The sequence below is a fragment of the Neolamprologus multifasciatus genome, chromosome 5, assembly GCF_963576455.1.
Source record: "Neolamprologus multifasciatus chromosome 5, fNeoMul1.2, whole genome shotgun sequence".
NCBI classification, from domain to species: Eukaryota; Metazoa; Chordata; class Actinopteri; order Cichliformes; family Cichlidae; genus Neolamprologus; species Neolamprologus multifasciatus.
Genome location: NC_140443.1, coordinates 3,297,530 through 3,307,719, shown reverse-complemented (window position 1 = coordinate 3,307,719; position 10,190 = coordinate 3,297,530). Strand labels below are relative to the sequence as shown.

General features: G+C 41.3%; 1 pseudogene; it reads right to left on the bottom strand.

Annotated features, from left to right (window-relative positions):
* Positions 1 to 2,813: 2,813 nt before the first annotated feature.
* LOC146517807 (odorant receptor 131-2-like) lies at positions 2,814 to 5,452 on the bottom strand (annotated as a pseudogene).
* Positions 5,453 to 10,190: the final 4,738 nt, after the last annotated feature.

Below are 10,190 nucleotides of genomic sequence, written 5' to 3'. Positions count from 1 at the left end.
ATTGTTTAAGTTGTTTGTTTTTTGTCTTTTTGGAAGCAGACACAGTCTCTATGGAGATGGGTTTTTGGGGGGGTAGCAGGAGGAGAGAAGCTGCAGAGAGGCGTGTAAGACTGCAACTCTGCTTCCTGGTCCCAACTCTGGATAGTCATGTTTTGAGGGGTTTAATAAATTTGTCGATATTTCTAGAAATGAGAGCTGCTCCATCCAAAGTGGGATGGATGCCATCTCTCCTAACAAGACCAGGTTTCCTCCAGAAGGTTTGCCAATTATCTATGAAGCCCACATCGTTTCTGGGACACCACTCAGACAGCCAGCAATTTAAGGAGAACATGCGGCTAAACATGTCACTCCTGGTCTGATTGGGGAGGGGACCAGAGAAAACTACAGAGTCCGACATTGTTTTGGCAAAGTTACACACCGATTCAATATTGATTTTAGTGACCTCCGATTGGCGTAACCGGGTGTCATTACTGCCGACGTGAATTATGATTTTATTGAATTTACGTTTACCCTTAGCCAGCAGTTTTAAATTTCCTTCAATGTCGCCTGCTCTGGCCCCTGGAAGACAATTGACTATGGTTGCCGGTGTCTCTAGCTTCACATGTCTGAGAACAGAGTCACCAATTACCAGAGTTTGACCCCCGGCGGGTGTGTCACCGAGTGGGGAAAAACGGTTAGACACATGAACGGGTTGGTGGTGTACCTGGGGCTTCTGTTTAGGACTACGCTTCCTTCTCACCGTTACCCAGCCTTTCCCCAGCTGCTTGGGGTCTGCCGGGGAACAGCTAGCGGGGCCTACGCTATCTTCGGCTGCACCAGCTACAGGGGCCTGGCTAGCTAAGGGTGAGAGCAGGGTGCAAAGCCGAGTCTCCAATTCAGTAATCCTGGCCTCCAGAGCTGCAAATATGCTACATTTGTTACAGATATCATTACTGCTAAAGGAGGCCGAGGAGTAACTAAACATCTGACACAATGAGCAAGAAAGTGCAGAAGGGACAGGTGAAGTAGCCATGGTGCTAACGGGTCGGCTACGAGCTAAGCTAGCGAAACAGTACAGAGACAGTGAGTGAATACTATAAATTAGGTAGTGAGTACACAGAAAGTGTGCTTCGGATGAAGCACGTGAAGATTATACTGTGAAAAAAGAATGTATTTAAAAGTTGTTAATTAAACTGCTAAGCAAATAAGCTACTCAGAAACACCACTGTGTTTGAGCAGGAACAGGAAGCGATACTATACCACAGAGCGAGCGAGCGAACACCAAGTGACAGCTATATATACACACACATATATACATATATATATATATATATATATATATATATATATATATATATACACATACATACATATATATATATATATATATATATATATATATACATACATACATACATACATATATATATATATATATATATATATATATATATATATATACACACACATATATATATATATATATATACACACATACATATATATATATATATATATATATATATACACATATGTATATATATATATATATATATATATATATACACATATGTATATATATATATATAAATACCACTCATAGATATTCAAATGATTTAAAAAAAAAAAGTTCATTTACCTGTTTACATCGTTGGTACTTGCTGGCTTGTGTAGCCACTAGGTAACAAAAGCTCAACACTTCGCCTGCATCCTGGTGCACTTCTGTTGTGTTTTGTACGTGTTTTGGAGTTTGTACGTGCTTTGTCTCTAGAGGCCACCGTGAATCTACTTTTATTTATTCTCTCCGCATGAAATGTAATAAATAATCATATATTACAAAAACCAACTATTCGCAGTTCAACTTTTAGCTATTTAAATTTTCAGCTTTTTCCTTTTAAACAAATTATAAGTAAAACAACACAAAACACAACAAACCACAACACAATTACATATAAATGAAAATATGAAAACAAAAAGAAGATGCACATTCTCTGTCATATGAGCCTGCATGAATAAACTTTGTGAATCCTTTAACATCCACAACCGTGATTACTATACCTTTCTAATGTGATGTTGTTGTCCCTGGCTCTCTTTCTCTCTCTTTTCCCTCCTGCTCTGTTCCTGTGCTACTGCGAGTGTAACTACCGCCCCTCCCCCCTCTTCCCAGCACAAAGTCCTAGGCTCGCGTGCTGAGTGAAGCGGAAAAAAAGAGTGAGAGAGAGGGTGAGCGAAAGAAAAAAACTCCACGGCTGGCGATAAGGAGCCGGCTTGCGTCGTTCACTTCAAAGATCCGGCTCTAAGAGCCGTTTCGTTCGCGACCGACACATCACTATTAAAGACAAAAGGGTTACATTTTCACTGGTCTTTCTTAACATAAACTTGAATCAGCATCCATAATTTAAGACAAATGTATTATTATTACCATATTATTCAATTTGAGCACACATAAATAAAAAAAACATAAAATGTTCTTAAATACAGTGGAACCCTGACTTACGAATGCCCCATGTCACGAAAAATTCAAGTATGATACCAAATAACACAAGTAACAAAACTGAAAAGCTGGATCAGATCACTGACAATGAGCCAGTCCATTCAGTTCTGCATTCACTTCATCACTGCAAGTGCAAGCACTAATGTAGCTTGCAAGAAGCCAAAAGCAATAATTACTAATTAACAGTACTATATAAAGTATCCTGCTCTGCAATTTCAAAATTTCCCTCCACATAAACCACCACATAAAATCCATTAGTGAGCCAATGGTAGCAAAATGTTTGCAGGAAAAAGGCTCATTTGATTATTTTCCCATCATGCATATAATTGGAGAACCTGTCTTACATAAGTAACAGCAAAACTGTCATACCATTTTTCAATTTAGCACAGTAATGCTTTATGGAAAAATGGACCGTCAATGAAGTAGCATGTTTCTTTGGAACATATTACACTAAACACTGATCACCAAAAATGAATCCAATAACCTCAAATTCTGAGAACTCATGAAAATATGTTTTTATTTGCTGTAGGTTAGGTTACTGCAGTTTTCTCCTTTGTGATACAAACAGGAAGTTACAGTATTTCTGCCTACAGCTTCAAAATGCAGAGACTAACAGAACACTGTTTGACTGTGAATGAGAGTTTAGAAAGATCAAAAAAATTGTAAGTCAGGATGATATGAGAAACATAAAGTGAATTTCACTACTCCCATTACTTCTACTTAGTCTGTATCTAAAAGAAAATGGTAATAAAATTAAGAGAAATTGATAAATGTGTAACATCAACAATGTCTGTCTTGTCTGGGTTACCTGTGTACAAAAGCATTAGCATTTTTTGTATGAAACAAGTATTTTTTCAGGTACTTTCTGAACATCTTATCTCGTATTCCATAAACAATTGGACTGATGATTCGAGGCAGAACATGTATTAGTATTGCGATTGTGTAGCGAATAGTCAGGACTCCTTTTGGGAACAAGGATGTCAAACCACTCAGCAGCAAATCATACACGTAGTTGAGCATGCACAGCAGCAGCTGGAAGCCGTGCAGCAGTACAGTGTTTCTTGCTTTCCTGGCGTTTGCAGCAGCTGCCTGTGCAGCGAAAAGGATTCTGAAATATGTGTAGACAAGGATGAGCCAAACAATAACCAGAAATACAATGTTGGATATCTCTCTCTTCTTTTCTAGCTCAGGAGGTCTGAAAGTTGTTTTCCAAAGGCAGAAGACTCTTGAATGAAAGAAATCTCTGGATTCTGTGGCCAAGATGGTGAATAAATCTGGCAGAATTGTAAGTGAACTTACCACCCATATCACTGTGATCACAACGGTTACATTTTTGACTGTACAGATCTGTGAGTGCTGGAGAGGGAAGCATATGGCAACATAACACTCTACTGCCATCACAGCGAGGGTCATTGGAGTGTTAAGGCTGGGAATGACGGCAATCATTAGCAAAATAATACAGAAGGACACATGAAGAGTGAAAACGGCGTAACTGAGAACTGTAATGAGGGTGAACATGATGAGCAGGAGGATATCATTGATTACCAGATGAATGTACAGGATGTAACGAGGATTTGTGTTGAAAACCTGAAGAGAAGGACAGGATTTAGAACATGAAAGGTGAATTATCCCACTAAACATTGAACGGTGGATAAAAAACAACTGCTTCAGTGACCAAACTTGGACGTCCAAAAATATCATTTAAAAGATGTCACTCCAACGTCTCTTTGCGCGATGGAATGTTCAGTGCAGAATATATCACATTCTGTCATCTAGTATCTAGTTCTAAATGGATGTAATAAATAGATGCAAAATTTATGAGCAGGATACAGACCTCATGTTTTTTGAATATGTGCAGCAAGGTGCCGTTGACATAGATGATGGTGATACAGAGGACCACAGTTATCACATTCTTGACAATAGCTATGTTTCACGGGTTCCGATACATAACTGTTGTCAAATTCATGGCAGCATTTGAAAGGTTCATGAGTTGGCCAAAAAACCTGTGGACATCATTGATTGTTATGGCAGGTTGTAACACAGAAGGTGTTAACTTTAAAAACACGGCAAAGTTTCTATGAGCATTCCTTATCTGATCGATAATAATCTTAGAAATCTTAAATATTCTGCAACACTATTACACCAACCATAAAACACCATATCCAAGCATCAAAAGTAATTCATTTTGCTTAGGCAAATAATTTACATTTCAGAAAATGCATTTTCTGCAATGTAATCCACCATAAATTATTTATTCTAATCAATTTTATAAAGTTCAAAAACCTTTCTGCTCCAGTTTACAACAAACTATGCTTTTCTGCACTAAACTCTGCTTTAGTTAAGTGTGAACTGCAATAAGACATTTTCATTAAAGAAAAAACTCCACATGTTTGACCTATAACATTAACTTAGTCACAACGAGCTGGATAATAGTAGCATTCTCATTCAAAGCAGTAACTTAAATGATAGTTGATAATTGCGCCTGGTTGTGTTACAATCAGAGTTATTATATAGCTGATCACATAAAAAAAATTAAAGTACACTAAATGATTCAATACAATACAAATGTCAAAGAATATATAAATTGTTTTCATAAACCACCCCACCCACCAAAGAATAGGTGCTCACCTGGTTATGGTTGACTTCTGTCTAATAAGTTAGTAGCACTTGATAATTTATAATAGTGGTTATATGCAAATGGCGTCAGGTGTGTCTATGTGTGTGAGAGAGGGAGATATCCCCTCCCCCAGGAGTGCTCGTACCCGTTAGTGCATGCACTTATGTATTAGGCACTTTTACCAGCTCACAAAGAAGAGACAAGAATCACTGCAAATGTGTCAATATCATGCTTTGTCTTATGGTCCATCTCCTTAGGTTGACATGACACCAACACATGGTCTAGTGTCTATGTTTAAAGTTTGAAAAGTCAGAGGATATTGTCAGCATTTAGGCTACAACATCCACTAACCCCAGCTCTCCAGCGAACCTGAAACATCTCTCTGTATTATATGTGTATCAGGGCCCTAGGCCATGTGCGTGCATTAAAGGACTCCATTCAAAGGGCCTGCTCATTAAGGGCCTTAAAACCCATTATTTTTTGTCTTTTACATCAGTATGAGAAAACATAGATAGATTTTCTTTAGAACATGCAAATATAATTGAAATAACAAGGGATAAAAGAAAAAACAAAATTTCATGTATATATCTATGTCTATACAATGTGTGTGCTCGAAAAGGAGTAGGATTACATTTTTCCTGTTCCTACTCCCTTATTTCAAATTTCATTACTTACAGATCAATATTCAGAATTCGACATTAAATGATCCATACATGTTTAACTATATACAAGTCTACACTCATATACAACACATAAACACACACACATAAAACATTTTCACTTAAACCAAAACAACAAAAAACTACATTTTTACATAACCTAGGCACCCTGTGGTTAACACTAGGGTTGGACGATAAGTAAAAATTATCCAACCGACAATTGTCAGCCCAATAAGGAACGTTGGGCAATATATATTCGCGCATGCACAGACTTTTTGATGGGCGGAGCCATGCAATCATGCATGGACTGATTTGCGTGTTCAAAACTCAGAAGTCCAAGCACATCTTTGCAGGAGGTCTCCTCTCTACAGGAGCTCACTCCTTTAGGGGAGAGATATAGGAGAGGTGGAGAATGAACTCAACCTGGGTGTCTATTGTCTTGTGCAGTGTGGGAGATGATTGGATGATGGGGTGGGTGCAGTTTTCTCTGAGGTGGAGTCGGGTGGGCTGCCCCGGACTCTGTGGGGCTGGGCGGTGCTGCTGCTGCGGGTCCTGGTCCGGATGGGCCTGGGCCCCCTTGCCCTGGTGGGTTCCAGAGTGTGGGGGTGCCTACTGGGGTCAGCGGGGGAGCTGGCCCCAGGGAGGGGCCGCTTGCCCCTCCCTTTCTTCCCTCCCCATCCTCAGCTGCCTCCCTATTCCCGCCCTACCACACCCACCCACACACGCACGGCTTGGGGTGCAGGTATGTCACCAAGGTGCGGGGGGGGGGGGGGGGTCACTCCCCCTCTGTCCCCTTCTGGCCGCCTGTGCCTCAATTTTATTCTTCAACCTAGACATCCACATTACTCACACTCTCACATAACACATACATATAGGGCCTTGGGGGTGGGCACGTTTTACAGCATCCAGAGGATGGTCGGTGTATTCCAACCCACCTCTGGCGCTGGTGCCCTACCCTCAATTTTAAATGCATATAGACACTGAGGGTTTTCGGGAGGAGTCGTGCTGCTCTTTGAGAGGAAGCAAGTACCACTCTCTCTTTTGTTTTAAATGCACTTTAGAACAGCACACAGCAACACTACATATGAGCGGACGTAGGGAGGTTTGGGGTCTTCACTCACCCCGGTTCTGTTAGCCGTCAAGGCTGGGGGGCTGGGAGGAGGTGCTGGCCGTCAGATTGGGGTCCGCTTGCCTCCACCCCAGAGAGAAGGGTTACATCTCCTGGGTTTAGGTGCGGCTTGCCCCTCTGGGGGCGAGGGTACCTGGACCTGGGATATAGAGTATGTTTGGGGAGTGCGGCTGTCTGTGCAGTGTCTATTTGTGTCTGTCTACATGTTGGGTGAGTGCTGAGTATTTGGTTGTGCATATGGGGTGGGAATGCACGTTTGTGTCCGCGTGCGCCTGTTCGTCTGTGTCTATATGTCAGGTTGGGTCTTAGACTCAACCTCTCTGGGTACATCTCAGGCCCTCCAAAGTTCGGAGGTCTATCTTCCCTCACCACACTCCCTGCCGGTGGCTGATGCCCTCAGACGTTGGTGTGTTGGTGGACCTTGTCGACTGGGGCTGGGCGCTCATGTATGTACCGGCTCACTCCTGGTGGCCGATTGGCGGGGCCGAGCGCCTGTGGTCCGCCTGGTCCCCTTTCGGGGGATGGGATGGCACGCCACTGCAACCCCCTCTGGCCTCTGCTCCGTAGCTGCTGGGTGACCTCTCGTTTGAGGCCCCCTTTTGGTGGTCCTCATCGGGTCCTCGTACTCTGGGGCCTCTGGATGTCGGGGGCCTGGATCTCCTCCATACCTGCTTCATGCCCTGGGGGACGGGGCTATGGCTCCCCACACTCCCTAGCAGATCGTTACATGGAGAAACCTTTGGAATACAAGCGTGCTGATCCACACAGGTGTACACACGGGCGTTCACAGTCGCGGGCTACACCTTTCTTGGCTGCTGCCTCAAAGCACATTGTGCGCTGTCTATCTTGCGTGCTGCACAATATCGTTTAATATTTAGTATCTACTGTTATCTACTGCTAGCTAGTTTATTGTGATGGTGCTGTATTTATTATGTTGCTCTTTTTTTGTTTGCTTTCTCTTCTGTTTTTTATTTCTCCATACAGGTGATCCAGGTGTTTTGTTTGTTTTTCTTTCTTTCTTCCCCCCTTTCTCACCGTCTCTTCTCCCCTCTGGTTTTCTTTCTCTCCCTCGGTTTCATTCTTTCTCCCTGTCCTATCCCCCAGTCATGTCTGTCCCGTTTGTAGCAACCGAAAATAAAATAAATTCATAATTATAATAAAGGTCAATCAAATGGACCAATATGGCAAGGCCATGATGAGCCACATGGTAAAATAAATCCGCTTGGCATCTTTCTTGGCCTTAAGACAACAATTCTGATGGCTAAAGATCCAAACGGGACACAAAAATAAAAATAAATAAATAAATAATAATAATAATTTAGAGACAGATAACATGAGCATGTGACTGCTGATCATCCAAACCTCCCCCCTCCAAACTCTGTGTCTTTAGCTCTCTTCCACTAGTATGTATTTGGCTTCACTCAAAGTGACTCAACTCATCTATTACAATCGCGTACCACTTAATACGTGTGGGGTTGTTATAGCAATGTGGATGAAAGTCTGTGACATCATTTGTACGCAATACAAATGCCACAACAAAGGAGGATGTCGAGGTGATGGTATACCGGCTGCTCTGTGTATGGCATGTTGTTTTTTGTGCAGACATTTCCCTTAATGGCTGCACCAATGGTTTTAAAAATAGCGGTTTGGATTTTTGTGAAGGAGACACCGTCATGACTCATTGAGTGCCACCACTAGCCGATTGGTGGCATACAGTCGGTTGACATCACATTTTGCTTGGAACCCTGACGGAGTAATTACCTGGTACCAGGAACTATCACCTAATGGAAAGCACTAAAAACGTAGTCAAGCCGAGCTAAAATAAGCAGGTACAAGTGGAAAAGGCCTATAAAGTGCAGATAAAATTGAGAGGCAGACAATAGCCCCAACCACAAATCTCTGGCTAACACACCTGCTCCTGCAGGCCCTATTTCTATAGTGATGTACTGAGAACCGTAATCACTATAGGGTAATTAAAAAGGAGGGGCAGGTCACCGCGCAGCACCTGTTTGAGTGATGTGGGGGAGGGTCAGGATGCAAAGGCTAGGAGCCAGCTGCAATTCATGGTTTGTTTTTATACCACTGTGTATTTAATCATTCTTTGTTAATTTTTGGCTCTTTTCCAGTGTGTTTTGGGTCCTGTCTCCTGCAGCAGGAGCATCTACTGGCTGACATCTACTGGTCTTAGTAGATGTCAGCCATCCACTGGTCTTAGTAGATGTCAGCCATCCACTGGTCTTAGTAGATGGCTGCCCCTCCCTGAGTCTGCTGGAGGTTTTGTTTAAAGGGAGTTCTTCCTTCCCAGTGTCACCAGGTGGTTGCTAACAGGCTGCCATCTATTTGTTGGTGATTTTTCTCTGTTTTATTGTAGGGTTGCAATCTTGTAATAAAAAGCAGTTTGAGGTGTCGTTGCTTTGTCTGTTTTTATATAAATAAATATATTTAGCAGCATTTTGTCAATTCAAGAAAATGTTATTTATATAGTTCCAAAAGACAACCAAAATTGCATCAAGGCATTGTATGCTGTAATGTAAAGAACCTACAATAATACATCAGTAAGCATGGGTTTTTTTTGTTTTTTTACACACTGCTTCTGCATATTGGCATAATAAAGAAAAACAACTAACGACAATATGTCACGCTGTTTTCATGTCAGATTGCATTTGCTTATTTTAAAGACCTGCTAAAGGCCAGATTACTCTTTCCCCAAAAGGGAGGGAGTATGTAATCAAGTGCTACATCATATGAAAGGAAATGAAGAGGTGTTCGTCACACATTTTATTTTTCCAATACAACGCCCTACAACATCTCAATGACTGCATAAAGTTTCGCAAAATCACACACTGCATGAATTTAAGTATTTAAAGCTTATAGAAACCAAAGATTTAAGCCAGTTATGCTCCAATCAAATGGGTAAAGATATAATTACACCTTTTAGTATCTGCTTCAAGGTCAGATGTAACCCAGGTCCCACGTAGCTATGGTAAAGCTAGAGTATATAGTACAATGAGACTGGGCCTGGGTTCGTAGTGCTACTAATAATGATACCTGATACCCTCTAATTGCTATAATAAGGACCACCACAACTGTACTTTATACAAATTAAATCCCTCACCGGGTATTTATTTAGACAGCAAAGAAATGAATAAAATAAACAGTTACTTTTATAAAACGAATTGAATTCAAATAAACAAACAAAAATACTGTAAAAGTGACTACATGGATTATAAATAAAAGATTATCAAGACAAAATACCTCGTTCTTAGGTGCCAACTGTTATTTCGGTCACAACGCTCACACCTTTAACAGGGA